This window comes from Apodemus sylvaticus, chromosome 3 (assembly GCF_947179515.1).
Source record: "Apodemus sylvaticus chromosome 3, mApoSyl1.1, whole genome shotgun sequence".
NCBI classification, from domain to species: Eukaryota; Metazoa; Chordata; class Mammalia; order Rodentia; family Muridae; genus Apodemus; species Apodemus sylvaticus.
In genome coordinates, this window is record NC_067474.1 from 158019246 (window position 1) to 158034925 (window position 15680).

A 15680-nucleotide genomic window follows, 5' to 3' on the forward strand; every position below is an offset into this window, starting at 1 on the left:
GCAGGTACAAACCTGAAAGCAAGGATATTCAGAGGCAGACACAGGGGCTACCTGTTATAAGCAGAAGACTGGATGCTCCTTGGAGATTAGCAGTTGTGGCCTTTACTGTGGAAAGAGAAACAGAATTCTAATTGCCCGCAGTTACATCCAATGGGTTACTGGGTTACCTGGGAGGAAAGGTAGGGATAGAACAGGGTGTCAAGAGCAAATTGAAGCCAAGACAAATTACCTGGTCAAGGCTCAAAGTTTAATGGGGGGGTCTCCAAATATATATATATCCCTCCCCCCAAAGGCTGGAAACTCTCACAGAACCGGTTTGTTTGCTTCACAGGTGGCTAGTGTCAGGTGGCTAATGCCTCTCAGGAAACTGCAGGTCCTTGGAGAAAAATGGGCTTCACCTTGGTCTTAGTGCTCCACCTAGGTGGAGGAATAGTGGCTACCACAGCTCAAAGGCTGGGAGAGGACTTTCACCTTGGTCAATATCAAGTTCCTGCCAGGTGGCATGGCACCCCAATATGGCTTTCTACAGAGAATAGCCTTTCTCTTTTTCCCTCCCCTCTTAGACACTGGCTCTCCTTAGTAAAACCTGGTCATAATTCCCAGGACAAGGAACCTGTTGATAAAGCCCTAGTGTATTAGTGTCCCAAAACTAAGGATCAAATCAGGAAGAGTAAGTAGAAAACGGGAGCCCTAGAAAATGAATTAGCTGTTGTTCTGGGGAAAATAGTTTGACATTTTCTTTTGGAATTAAATGTTTACTTACCACATGTCCTACTAAACACTTTCTGGATATTCACAGGGGATGAAAGCTTATGGTTATGCACAAATCCCTATAGAATACCTCCAGTTGCTCTCTTCATCATCATGGCATATGGAAACTGCCAAACTGCCCTTCAACAACCGGATGGATAAATACACTTTAGAGCACTGATTCAATGGGAAATATGCAACAGTGCAAAGAATTACTAGGACCACAACCAAATAAATGCATCTTGACAAAATTGACTTGAGTAGAAGATGCTAGAGTCAGAGATTGAATGTGATAATGCCATTGATAGGAACTTGTAGAAAACATGAAGCTGTAATCCTTAGGAACAGTTCTCTGACTACAGACTACAGTTTGGCTGGATCATAGATCAAGACAAGGGATTTTCTGTCCTTTGGGCTCTAATAGTAAGGAGATAGCTGTGCTGGACTCTTCTAGATGCAAACGAACCAGAAGGATTCTATTCCTTCTAAGGTGCTGCAAATGTCCAGTGAAACCACATCTGTTCATGCGCATTGCCTGCCTTGTGCAGTGTAAATTAAGAATAACTCAGTTACATATCATGCCATGTCATGTAGGGACCACTGGCTCATAAGCTATATATTTGTCAGGTCACTTCATCTTGCCATGCCTCAACTTGTAAATCTATAAAATGGTTTTGATCCCTTGTATGCAGGGGTGTTTGGTAGGCTTGTAAGCACTATGAAAACATGTTATAAACTAAGCCATATAAATATGGATATTTAAATACACTTTTAAAGGCAGTGCAGGGACAGTACTAAGTATTTTCCTTCATTTATTTGCTGCCCTGAAGGTTTAGAAAACATGGTATCAAGATCAAGTTTAGTATCTGAACTTCGTGTGGCCAAATGCATAGAAAGGATGATCAAGAGTTTCTAGTCAGATGGTTATGGTGGTGCATACCTCTAATACTAACATCTGGAAAGCTGAGACCAAGGAGCTGTAAGTACAAAGATCTCTTACTGAACCTGGAGGTTGACTCCCCTTTGTCTAGACTGCCAATGCAGTAAGCCCCACAGATCCTCCTATCTCTGCCTTGTCAATACTAGGTGTGTCACCATGTCTGGCTCATTTTGGGGGAGCATGGATGCTGGGGATCTGATCTCAGGCCTTCCTTCATGTTCGTGTGTCAAGAACTTTACCAGCTAAGCATTCTCTTCAGCCCCTGAATGCTCTTAAAATTCATCTGTGTTTCAAGACATCTTGTCATTTAGTGCACTTCTCTGTAACCACAATGACTATTTGCTGATACACTCTCAAGCACTAGCGACACAGTTTGAACACATCATAATTTGATGACAGGAGAAAACTGTGCACATCATGCAGAAGATGCAGAGTTTGGCCAAGATGAAAGAGGTGATAGAGAACCTCTCTAATCTCATGCAAAGTAATTGACAAATGAGGCTCTGGCACTGTCAGACTGATGAATAATTGAAGAAGAGAAAAATCAGAGATAATGATGATACCATAGGCTTCAAAAGAGAATAATTTGATGATATGAAGATCAAAGGGAATGGGGAAAACCTATGGAAAAATTGCAATCTCTAGGATTTTCACAGAAATAATCATCTTTATTGACGAATATTGAAGGATACTGTATCCTGCTGTCACTTAATTTTTTGGAAAATGATCTTTTGTTTTTTATTCGATATATTTTTTTTTTACATTTCAAATGATTTCCCCTTTTCTAGCCCCCCACTCCCCGAAAGTCCTGTAAGCCCCCTTCTCTGCCCCTGTCCTCCCACCCACCCCTTCCCACTTCCCCATTCTGGTTTTGCGGAATACTGCTTCACTGAGTCTTTCCAGAACAAGGGGCCACTCCTCCCTTCTTCTTGTACCTCGTTTGATGTGTGGACTATGTTTTGGGTATTCTAGTTTTCTAGGTTAATGTCCACTTATTAGTGAGTGCATACCATGATTCACCTTTTGAGTCTGGGTTACCTCACTTAGTATGATGTTCTCTAGCTCCATCCATTTGCCTAAGAATTTCATGAATTCATTGTTTCTAATGGCTGAATAGTACTTCATTGTGTAGATATACCACATTTTTTGCATCCACTCTTCTGTTGAGGGATACCTGGGTTCTTTCCAACTTCTGGCAATTATAAATAAGGCTGCTATGAACATAGTAGAGCATATATCCTTATTACATGGTGGGGAATCCTCTGGGTATATGCCAGGGGTAGTATAGCAGGATCTGCAGGAAGTGATGTGCCCAGTTTTCTGACGAACCGCCAGACTGATTTCCAAAGTGGTTGTACCAATTTGCAACCCCACCAGCAGTGGAGGAGTGTTCCTCTTTCTCCACACCCTCTCCAACACCTGTATTTGGAACTCTCTTAAACACTAGGTGTGGGTGCACATGCTATTTGTCCCACTATTTTTCAGGAAGAAGCATGGAGATTTCAATGGCTTGGGGGCCAGCCTAATCTAAGAAGTGAGTTATAGCCAGGGCTACTTTAGTGAGGACTTTTCTCAAATGATAAGAACATCAGCTTCAACAGCAGCAGCAGCAGCAACAGCAACAGCAACAAAAACAACAACAAAAGATACAAACCAGTGCATTTACAATCAAAATCTGTCTTCATCCAGTTTTTCTCAAAAGACTCTGAATTTGAGTTCTTCTGTCACATCTCCTTTCTAATTCTAGATCTGACAGAGTATCACCGTGGAGAAAAGTAGTCTATAGCCACTGAAGACTGATAACCCAAGACCAGTTAGTGAGACTCATATTCTCTACACCCAGAGCATTCTCTGATTCTGAAGCAGTGAGGCACCTCTGTCTCATAAAATTCCCTCTGGACCTACCTGCAAACTAAAAACTGCCAGCTTACTGGATATCTGAGTCATGCTAAATAATAAATATATTTTGTTTACTGTATAGATGGATGATGTTCTCTCTATGAAAAACAAAATACCCGAGACTTTGTTGAACTTTAAGAGCCTAGTCATTGAATCCCTGCCCAACACTGTTTTCTTTCATTTATTTAGTCGCTACATCTTTACTTAGTCTTAGATGCATCTTTGAGACACAGTCCCTTTCTAAGGCTTTTATTTATTTCAAACACCATCTCCCAGAATCCTTGTACCTCAGCTTCTTCCTAGTACAATGATAGGTTAGCATCTACCCGCTGACTGAGTTTTATTTGCCTGTGTCCCACATAATTTTGAGTGTAAACCAAGTGTATATTTCTTTATGTTTGATATTAGGGACATCTACATCAAACGTGAAAAAAATCTACAGAGAACATTGTTACAACTATGAAATAAGTTCTGAAATATATAATACCTAAGTTGGGAGCTCTGTCAATCATTTGCTATGTTAGCTACTCAAAAGGTTGAGGCTTGCATCCATTGGTTGCTTTTTTCCCAAACTGATGTTGCCTGGATTATTTTCATTATCTCCATTGTTGGAGTTAATTTTGTGAAAATCAAAAACTTCATGCTACGCTAAGAATCCAGAGCCCATTCAGAGAATCATTCCCAACTGCTGAGTCTTATTTTATTATTTAGTCACATATTAGTAAACTGAGTGAGGGGTTATTTATTTACATTGGTTTGGAGGAAGGTAGAGTTTTTGTTTTGTTTTTGTTATGTTTTGTTTTGTTAATACATGGTCTAGATCTGCAGATTAATTTGGAACTTTTAAGTTTCACCAATTCTCCTGCTTCAATGATGGGACTGTAGCTAGCCTGACAATGACAAACATGGCCCTGGCAGCCTCTGACCTTGTCCCCAATATCTGTGCATTGCTGAAAACAATTAGATTACACTTCAAAAGGTAGCCCCCAAGGCCATGCCTTTATATGGACCTTTCCTCCTCTTGAGGCCCACTATCAAGGCCAATCATTAAAGTCCAGCAGTGAAAATCTCCTTTTGGTTTATTTAATTATCAAGCTGAATTAAATACCTCAAGGGGCTTCACATGGGGCTTGCACTTTTAGCTTTATAACATATCTTCTGCCTATAGGCTAGGTATTATTCTCTATCCCGAGGGAGTACTTTGCACCTAAAGGCAAACAGTCCTTTACTCTCTCCCTTGCTCCCTTTCCCTTCACCTTTGTCTTCTGGCACCTGTCTTGTCTCATATCACTTGCCCTTGTCCCTCTGAGGCACATAGATCTCTTTTGTGCTAAGCACTTGGTTTTAGAGTGTCTTGGGCTGACTCTGAGGATCCTTACATAATGATCCATTCCTGGCTTGTGGCCAGATATATCTTCCGTTCTCTGTAAGCATCCTTCCAAAAAACTCATGGTTTAAAATTGTCTTGGAATAGTAACAGAATCTCGTGAAGAACATAGTGGTACATTTTTTAAAAAGAAAGCAGCCTGAAATGGAGGTGTACATATTTATTCTCAGCACTCCATAGCCTCTAGAGAAGAAGATAAGACCCATAACAAGCCAGTGAGACAGCGATCCATAGATGTAGACATAGGGACCAGCAATGATGTCAAAGATAAGAATTGAAGAGCATACTGTCATAATTTCCATAGAGAACATCCTCTTCTCTGAAACCTAATGTGAGTCACCTCAATATCTTAAGCTGCACTGCACATGAATGTTGAGAGTCCCCTGTGAGTAATTGTCAGAGGGAACCAGGTGATGGTGTTAGGATAATTTCTCTGAAGTTCTTGTAAGCCAACATATAAACTGTTCTGTAAGTATGAAAAAATAAATGGCTTAAGGTCACTTCATGTCATTCTTGTTTTGATATCATAGCTCTGAGTATTTATGTGCTGCAAATATTATCTTCCAGCAAAGGATAAATACAGAGACATAGTTCTTGAAATGTGCATGCCTTGGTATTCACTTGGTCCTTGTTTTATTAACTGCCAAAGAATCCTGTCCCCTCATCTCATGTTTCTCCACGTCTAATTCTGTCACTGTGAACTGAATGTACTACTTATTAATTTCTTTCTCAAACATTGAGCTCAATGGGGAATCATGTTCTTTGGTTCCCATTAATGGCACCTGTTTCTGGGATGAAATGAACTTCACAAATCTAACATTGATATAATTATGGTGATGTGGAATGAAGAAAACAGACACAGGTATAGAAATGCTGGAAAATATTAGGCCCTGTGCTCTGATAGGGACATACCAGCAACCCAGAAAGTCAAAACATTTCTTGTATGCAGTCAACATTGTGTGTGTGGAGGTCAATCTCATAAAACGGTACCTCTATTGTAACACACTCAAACTACAATAATCCTAGAGAAGAGAGTGCTTGATCCATAAGGATGGATGTTAATGAACATCCATTCATTAGCTCAGAGAGAGATCTTGGCTTTCCAATGTATCTCAGACCTTTAGGTGATTGACATTCCCATGCTTCATTCAGCAGTGTGCATTCACTTAGGAGTTCATCAATACCCAATACTAAGCTTCCATTTCCCTGTTTCACAATCAATCCTACAGTATTTCTACTTAACAGAAAATTGGTTCTCAAGATTATAAATGAAGGACCCACCACACTTAGAGCATTGGGTTGTTTCAAAGGTGACTTTCTTGGGTTGTCTTTTGGCCCTGAGTATATCCAGGAGCTCAGGACAAAAATATTTGAGTCTATGTGATAGTATTATACCACTCTCATCATAGCACTCCAAAGGGGCAGGGTACCGCTCAAAGGTCAGCTGACTCAACTGGGCTGTGTGGTGTAGAATTTGTTTCAGGATAGACAGAGAGATATTATTATTATAGAAATCAACCACTCTGAGATGAGAACATTGGCTTAAGGCAGGCAACAGGACACTGAAATGAGAGTCCTCTAAATAACATGACTCCAAATCCAGGGTTTGCAGAGTATCTCTAACTCTCTCAAGGAGAGACCCAAGAGGTACAAGGAATAAATCACTTAAACATCTTTCACCAAGAAGCAGTTGTTTGAGCTCAAAAATATTCAGACAATAGGGCAGGTAATCCAAGTCTGACTGTGAGAGTTCACAGCCAGCGATGCAAAGTGTCTTCAAAGGCTTCTTCAGGCACCTGAGTAGAGAACAAATGATTGCTTTTTTTGCAAAGGGTGAAGATATGATTGGCAGCTAAGCAGATGACACTTTTCCCAAACTCATTCTGACTATATATTGAGGTCAACTCTGTAACACAGCCTTCTGTTGTCTACTGACACAACTCAAACATTTTTAGTCTGAGGTCTGTACATATCACCATAGGCACAATTCAGGGCATTGTTGGAGACCACAGCAATGGATATATCAGGCCAAAACGGTACAGGTAGGAATGACTACCTGTCTCAAGCAAAATATAACAACTACTATTTATGCTCCTCCAAAATCCATGATCCTGTCTTCCCCTTGAAACCCAGGGTTGCATATTTCTCATCTACTCAATCTCTTTCTTGACTTAAAAACCTTTCACACTTTAGCAATTAAAAGCCTATTTATGCATAGGCATAAATATCGTAGCATAGAGCGTGTCTGCTCATATATGCTATGTTTCTAAAAGTGTTAGGATTATACTGGCCAGATCATCAAGGACTCCCTTGTTTCAAAACAAAAATAATATTAGAGATATGTTTTCTCTGGTCTAGTGGACCCTCTCAGTCCTTCCTTACCTGAGGTATTCTTTAAGGTTGCCTTTTACATAGGAGACATCCTGTACATAGAGTTTCTTGAGACTCTGGAATGTGGGATGTTGTGAAACCAATCTGAATATTTTCTCCTCATCAAGCTTTTTCGAATCACCCGTGAAGAAGGTACCTGTGATGTGGTCTAGAATGAGTGTGGAAAGACTGTTCATCTGTCTCAAGTGGGAAATAAGAAAAGCCAAGTCTTCTACACAGATATTACTTAGGACAAGTGTCTGTATACAGCCTGCATGTACAATTTTGAAGATTTCTATGACTGTGGCTTCGGTTAAGCCATGAATCTTCAGCATTCTACAGCACAGATGAATGGAATCTTTTCTCTGCTGAATCCACTGAAACAAGTATGTGGTAGATTCATCAAGTGTGCCCTCCATGAAATGGAGTTCACTCATCAGTTTCAATTCTTTCTTCACCTCACAGTCAAGACTCTTCTTCATTGGCTGATTCTGTGTCATGAACTCTGAAAAGCCTTCACCTTCATGGGATTCACCCAACAAGCCATATTTTTTATTAGTCAAATTGAGCACTCTGAGTTTGCACCTATTGTGAGAGAAAAGAAAGTGATTCTTAGAAGATAATAGAGAAAAACACATCTTACACAATACACATGGATTCTCTTCACATCTCATACATCAGGTCTTTCTTCCAAAACTTTGTCTTTTCCTGTGCCTAGAATTAAATTCTACGTGTCACATACTCAGTAAATACTAACCATTTTTTTTTGCAAGACAAGCATTCTTAACCATGTCTTACTTCCCCTTCATTCCAGGCTCCTTATCCCCAACCTCATTCCACTTGTACCTTTGAGGAATGAAAGAAAGATCCATTCCTCACTAGGTATGTCTACTTTTTTGTCTTCGACATTAGCAATTCTTTGCAGAGATAGCTGAGACTAAGGTAAAGCTTCTACATCCCTCTAATCCTCTACACCCAGGGAAAAGTAGATATGAATGTGGGGTGAAGAAAAAAATTGAAGACCAGAAGCCTCTAATCCATGGTTGGTCAAATATTCTCTGAACCTAAATTGCTCATTCTCAGCCCTCAGAGAACCTTCCTCCAATCCCAGTTGATCTTGCCTACCTGGAAGTATCCTTTTGTGCAAGCAGTATATCTAATCCCTCAAGCATAGCCTTCAAAGTCTCCAGGTTGCATTTATTTATCAACGTTCCTAAAAAAAGATATGGGAAGGGCCACAGAGGTATTATGGCCTTTAAGATCTTTGTATGTCCATCAGTGAAGGCTTCCTCAAACATTAGTTGGAATAACACATCAGACAGGTACTTGAGAACAGAAATGGCCAATGTCTCATCCTTCAGTAGTCTCTGAATTGACAGCTTCTAGAGGGTGGGTGGGGAGTAAATATTCACTGTGTCTTCTTCTGAAGATGAAGAAGATAGATTCTAGGGATGCAGGTAAAAAATATACCATTAATGACAAGAATCTTGGGAAGCATTTCTGCCCACACAATGAAGTGTGAGGATTAGATAACTACTGATGAGCATGAGTTTAGCTATTTGAGCACCCTCAGTTTTTTTTCTTGGTTTTCAGAGATAGGGTCTTTATAGAGCTACCTGTATTGTTGGCTGTCCTGAAAGTTGCTTTATGGACCACACTGGTCTCAACCTCAATGAGATTGGCCAGCCCGTGCCTCCATATGGCTGAGATTACATATGTGTTCCACCAATGTTCAGCCTGTGCCACCATAGCATACCACCATAGCATACCATCAAGAACTGCCTGGTCTGGCCTGGGTAGATTTTACTGCCATAATTCTCTCTGGCATTGTGAAGCATCTCCAAAGTATCCTGGTTCCCAAAGGCCACATCTAATTGCAGCAAGGGTGAATACATCCCACTGGGAAGGGATCACCAGGAACTCTGAAGGCTCAGGCAGTTGTTTAATGATCAATAGACTGTGCTTCCCTTTCCAGGCCTTCAAAGAAAGCAAAGGAAAACAGTTTCCCATCTTCCACAGTCTCTATTCGGGTACACTGCATGAAATAACTCACAACATATTTGAAAGTCCTCTCACTAATTATTGACATTAATCTTTGATTATCACCCATACTGGCCTTTTGGAGAGGGAGTTGAAAAGGCTCCAAGCTTGACTTCTGCAAGCTACAGAGCTAAAGAGAGTAGGAAAAAACACTAAAGTCAGTAAGCCTTCAGTAGTCATTGACACAGTCTGTAACTCTTTACAAACCATGCAGAAAGTAGACACTATGAGACGGAGATTATAATTTACATGGTAAATACAGGAGTCTCACTAGCTCAATGTCATACTTTGATACAACTTTAGCACCAGAACAGTTAGCCTGAGACCTGAAACAACCAATGGAATACCAAAACAAGTAAGAGAAAGGAATGGAAAATTTAATTTCAAGGGATATTCAAATTTTAATATCTTTAAATATCTTTAAAACACTTAAAAAGAATCAGGCAAATTTCTGAAATTTTGAACACATCCTGGGTTCTGTGAAAAGATTATACCATGTATCAATCAGCACATGGGAATACCTTATTTGTTTGTTTGTTTATTGTTTTATGTTTTACTTCTTTGAGATATGGTCTTATCCATGACTGTTTTGAAAATTGCTATATGAATTTGACTGGCTGGCCTTTAGTCAGTCTCTGCTCCATGCTTTGTCTCCTTTATTGCTCCTGTGGGTATTTTGTTCATTTTCTCAGAGGAACCCAAGCACTCCCACTTCTTTCCTCCTTCTTCTTGAGCTTCCTGTGGTCTGTGGATTGTAACTTGTTTACGTTGAGCTTTTGGGATAACATCCACTTATCAGTGAGTGAATAGACCATGTGTATTCTTTTGTAATTGGATTACCTTGTTCAGGATGATACTTTCTAGTTCCATCTATTTGCCTAAGAATTTCATGAATTCATTGTTTTTAATAGCTGAATAGTACTCTACTGTGTATATATACCAGTTTCTGTATCCATCTCTCTGTTGAAGAACATCTGGATTCTACCTAGGGATTCATCCTATAAACAGTTACCAAACCTTGACACTGTTATGGATGAAAAGAAGTACATACCAAAATGAGCATGTCATGGTTGTCTCTAGATGGGCCCAGCCAGAGACTTACACATACAGAGGCAGATGCTGGCAACCAACTATTGGACTGACTGTGGGGTCCCCAATGGAGGAGTTGGAGGATGGTCCAAAGGAGCTGAAGGGATTTACAACCCCATGGGAAAAACAAGGATGTTGGCCACCCGGATAACCCAGGACTACCAGGGACTAAACAATCAACCAAGGGGTACATATGGTTTCAGCCAAAAATGTGGCAGAGGAATGCCTTGTTGGGGATCAGTGGGAGGAGTTGTCCTTAGCAATGTGAAGGCGCAATAGATGCCCCAACAAAGGGAAATTGAGCAGGGGATGGGGGAGTGGGAGTGAGTCAATAGGCAGCATGTATTTGGAGAAAGGGGGAGTGAGGAGGGTTGGAGGTTTTTGCGGAGGAGGGAAAGCAGGAAAGGTTTTAGCATTTGAAATGTAAATAAAGATTAATTCAATAAAAAAAATAAATTTGGCTGGCATCAAACTTAAGACACCATCTAACCTCTGCCTTTCTATTGTATTCAAGGGAGTGTATGGGAGGAGAGGAGTAAAGAAGACTGTGATTGAGATATAAGGTATATTAAACACACACACACACACACACACACACACATATGCTGGTTTCTTCTTCGAAGTTTGAGAATATGCTGAGTTCCATGAAAATAAGAGACTATGTATCAGTGAAGAGATACAAGTACCATTTTTTTAAGCATTTTTTAGTTGCTTGTTTTGCCTTATTTACTTAGTCATGTATCTTTTTATTTATTTAATGAATATGAGTACACAGTCCCTGCCTTCACGGACACTTAAAGAAGGCATCAGATCCCATTACAGATGATTGTAAGCTACCATGTAGTTATTGGGAATTAAACTCTCTGGAAGGACACTCAGTGTTCTGAGCCAACTCTCCAGCCCCTTATTTTGCCATTTTTAAAGACACATATAATAACTAGCATTTTACACTTCCAGCTTTCCTCTGCCTTCCTATTGCTGGGATTAAAAGCACAGCAAACAATTCCAGTTTAAAAGTAACATAAAGATCAGTAGTAAAGAGACTCATATCTGTCATACCAGTGCTGAATCTTTGAATTCAGGCTCACCCTGACATTTTTTGTTGAGGCTGTCTCAAATGAAAAACAAATCAATATAAAGCAAAATATCCTGCAGAAATCACAATGACCAATTAATAATAATTGGATGTAATGGAGAACACACTTGGATAATTCTACTTAAGCAGCCCTCAGGTGATCTAAGTAGGAGAATCCCTGTGAGGTTTAGATCTTTTTTTATATTTACATTTGAACCATTTCCCCCTCCTACAGTTTTTCATTAAATTCTACCTTCCCCTTGCCTTCAAGAGGGTGGTCCCCTTCTGTAGGGCTTCAAGTCTCTATAGGATTAGGCACTTCTTCTCTCACTGAAGCTAGACCAGGCAGTCCTCTGCTGTACTAAAGTGCCTGGGGTTTGGACCAGCCTGTATATGCTGCCTGGTTGGGTAATTCAGTCTCTGGGAGCACCCAGTTGCCCAGGTTAGTTAAGACTAGTGGTGTTCATATGGGGTCAACCTCCTCTTCTCTTCAGCTTCTTCAAAACTTGCCCTAATTCAACCAGAGTAAAATCTTGAATGGCCAAAAAGCACTTAAAGAAATACTCAAAAGTCCTTGGTCATCAGGTAAATGCAAATCAAGATGACCTTGAGATCCTATCTAACAACTGTCAGAAAGGTAAAGATCAAAAACTCAGGTGACTGCTCATGATGGTGAGGATACGGAGAAAGAAAATACTCTTCCATTGCTGTGAGATTGCAAACTGGTGCAACCACTCTGGAAATGAATGTGGTGGTTCCTCAGAAAATTGAAAACAGTTCTACCTGATGAACAAGCTATACCACTCTTGGGCATATATTCGAAAGATGCCCCTCCATACGACAAGACAGATGCTCCATTATGTTCAAAGCTGCCTAATTTGTAATAACCAGAAGCTGGAAACAGCCCAGATAGCCCTCAACCCAAGAATGGATACAGAAAACGTGATTCATTTACACAATGGAATACTATTCACCTATTCAAAACCAGGACATCATGAATTTTGCACATAAATGGATGGAACTAGAAAAATACCATCCTGTTTCATAACATGTATGGTATATACTAACTGGTAAGTGGATATTAGCCAAAAAGTACAGAATACGGAGATTGCAGGCCAGGCAATCTTATCTAGAAGAACTCATCTCAAAAAAAGAAGAAACAACATGTAATAGTGTATACAACCAAAATTTCAACTGATAACAAGGCTAGACTAGCTTGCATGGGATGAGGTATCCTTATGGAGCAAAAGGACTTACTTGATCTGGACACTGGTAACAAAACACCATATTCAGGCAGGGGAAGGCTGTGACTCCAAATTGCAAGAGACTGAGAGTTTCTCTGCCTGCTTTGACTTATTGTATATGTTTCAGCTGAACCCTCCCTTTGTAGCCACACCCTCCCAGCCAAAGGCAGCTTCTGATTCAATAATTAAGTCTCCACCGACTGCTCATTTTAAGATTTGAACAGTGTTGCTAAATTGGATCTGTACACAGGAGGAATCTTAGACCAGATCCATAGTCAAGAATTTATTTATTGAAGCCAAGTGATTGTGCCTGATGCCTTTGCTCACATCACTTGTAAAGCAGATTTAGGGGGATCTCTGAGTTCAAGACTGTGATGGTTTGTATGTGCATGGCCTAGGGAGTAGCAATGCCGGGAGTATGGCCTTGTTGGAGTAGATGTAGCATTGTGGCTGTGGACTTTAATTCCCTTGCCCTATCTGCCTAGGAGCCCCTAGTCTGATTGCAGTCTCTGGAGTTCAAGGCTGATCTTGGGTGCTCTGTTCATCATCAGCTGTGGCAGCTTGAGAAGGCTGAGGTGGGAGGATGCCAGCCAGATGAGTTTAAAGTCAGCTTTAGCTACAGAGTAAGCTTGAGGAGGGTCCAGCTAATGGACATAATGTCTTCTAATCTCATGTACATCCAAACCAAAATAAAGAAAGGTGGCTACCAGAAAAAAAGCTGCCCTCAGTTTCCCACAAGAGAAGGGTGTTAGAGAAAGTCTGCAGTGTATCTGGTACAATCTTCAGGACTGTGGTTCCAGACCTCTTCCTCTCTCGCGCTGTCTCTCTCTGCCTGTCTATCTCTCTGCCTGTTTTTCTCTGTCTGTCTCTCCCCATCACAACTGCAGTGCTTAAATTAAAGGCAGGGGTGAGATATCAGATGGGTGCTGTCTTAAAACAAAACAACAAAAGAAATAATCAAACTTTCATGGAATGCATGAAGTTTGTTTCTAAGACAAGAAATTTAATTTGTTTATCTGTGGTAACTTGCAAACACTTTGCACAAGTGAGAGATGAGAGAGAGAGAGAGGAGAGAGAGAGAGAGAGAGAGAGAGAGAGAGAGAGAGAGAGAGAGAGAGAACCTTTGTTCATACAAAAGTCCTGTTTCAGGAATTTAATAGCAAGGAGCAGGGATTCCCTGCCCCCCAACCAAAGCCATGTGTCAATTCTTTTCCAACTAGACAATCAAACATGACTGTGAGTTCTAATCCCAGCTCATACCAAAGGTCACTGAGTAAGTTGTAATAAACTTCAAACCCACTTTCTGTCTTCCTGTGATTCATCTCCCTAATGTGCCCTCTTAAGAGAGTAAAGGCTATGTGTCCGTGCACTGCACATAATGTGATGGTCTCTTTCTTTGTGACTGAAAACTTATTTCTAACACCTGCAAATGCATTGCAGGTTTCATCTCTAATGCAAGGTAAATTTTGGGCTTATTGTTTTTGTCAGGATCTACTTTCCTCTACCTCTGGAGGGCTTGAGTTAAAGATACACAATGCTGTGCCCACACTCAGGGTTAATTTCTTTGGAAAAAGCATTTATATGCTCATTCTGAAGGAGTTCCCCTACCACACCACTAAGCTCCTGCAGTTGATTCTGGAGCTGTACTCTACCCACTTGAGATTGCAATGATGACTTGTGTGAAGGCATTCTATAGAAGACTCCCTGCATTTTCCTGAATTCCAGGATATATTAAAGATGAAATAGCATCCCTGCAGGTAAATACTATCTTCATCTTATTTGACTCTTTAGAGAACTCAGTCTATACTTTGGGAAGAGACACTGCTTTTAAGCATAACTTGACAAATGCCTAGATAAAAACATCTATCTCTGATTTGCTTGTGTTGATTTTATAACCTGCCACTTTGCTGAAGTTGTTTATCAGCTGTAGGAGTTCTCTAGTGGAGTTTTTTGGGTCACTTAGGTAGACTATCATGTCATCTGCAAATAATGATAGTTTGAATTCTTCCTTTCCAATTTGTAGCCCTTTGACCTCCTTATGTTGTCGAATTGCCCGAGCTAGTACCTCAAGTACAATATTGAAAAGATAAGGAGAAAGGGGGAAGCCCTGTCTAGTCCCTGATTTTAGTAGGATTGCTTCAAGTTTCTCTCCATTTAGTTTGATGCTGGCTACCGGTTTGCTGTATATTGCTTTTACTATGTTTAGGTATGGGCCTTGAATTCCTGTTCTCTCCAAGACTTTAAGCATGAAAGAATGCTGAATTTTGTCAAATGCTTTTTCAGCATCCAATGAAATGACCATGTGGTTTTTTTTCTTTGAGTTTGTTTATGTAGTGGATTGCATTGATGGATTTCTGTATACTGATCCAACCCTGCATTCCCGGGATAAAGCCTACTTGATCAGGGTGGATGATCGTTTTGATGTGTTCTTGGATTTGGTTGGCAAGATTTTTATTGAGTATTTTTGCATCGATGTTCATAAGGGAAATTGGTCTGAAGTTCTCTTTCTTTGTTGGATCTTTGTGTGGTTTTGATATTAGCGTAATTGTGGCTTCATAGAAGGAATTGGGTAGTGTTCCTTCTGTTTCTATTTCGTGGAATAGTTTGAAGAGTATTGGTGTTAAGTCTTCTTTGAAGGTCTGATAGAATTCTGCACTGAAACCATCTGGTCCTGTGCTTTTTTTGGTTGGAAGACTTTCTATGACTCCTTCTATTTCTTTAGGTGTTATGGGACTGTTTAGATGATCTATGTGGTCCTGATTTAATTTTGGTATTTGGTATCTGTCAAGGAAATTGTCCATTGTTCCTCCAGATTCTCCAGTTGTGTTGAGTATAGGCTCTTGTAGTAGGATCCAATGACTTTTTGGATTTCCTCAGTTTCCGTTG

General features: G+C 40.3%; 1 pseudogene; it reads right to left on the reverse strand.

Moving 5' to 3' along the window:
• Positions 1-6210: 6210 nt before the first annotated feature.
• Positions 6211-15680, reverse strand: part of LOC127680413 (oogenesin-1-like) — a 39865-nt pseudogene continuing 30395 nt past the window's right edge.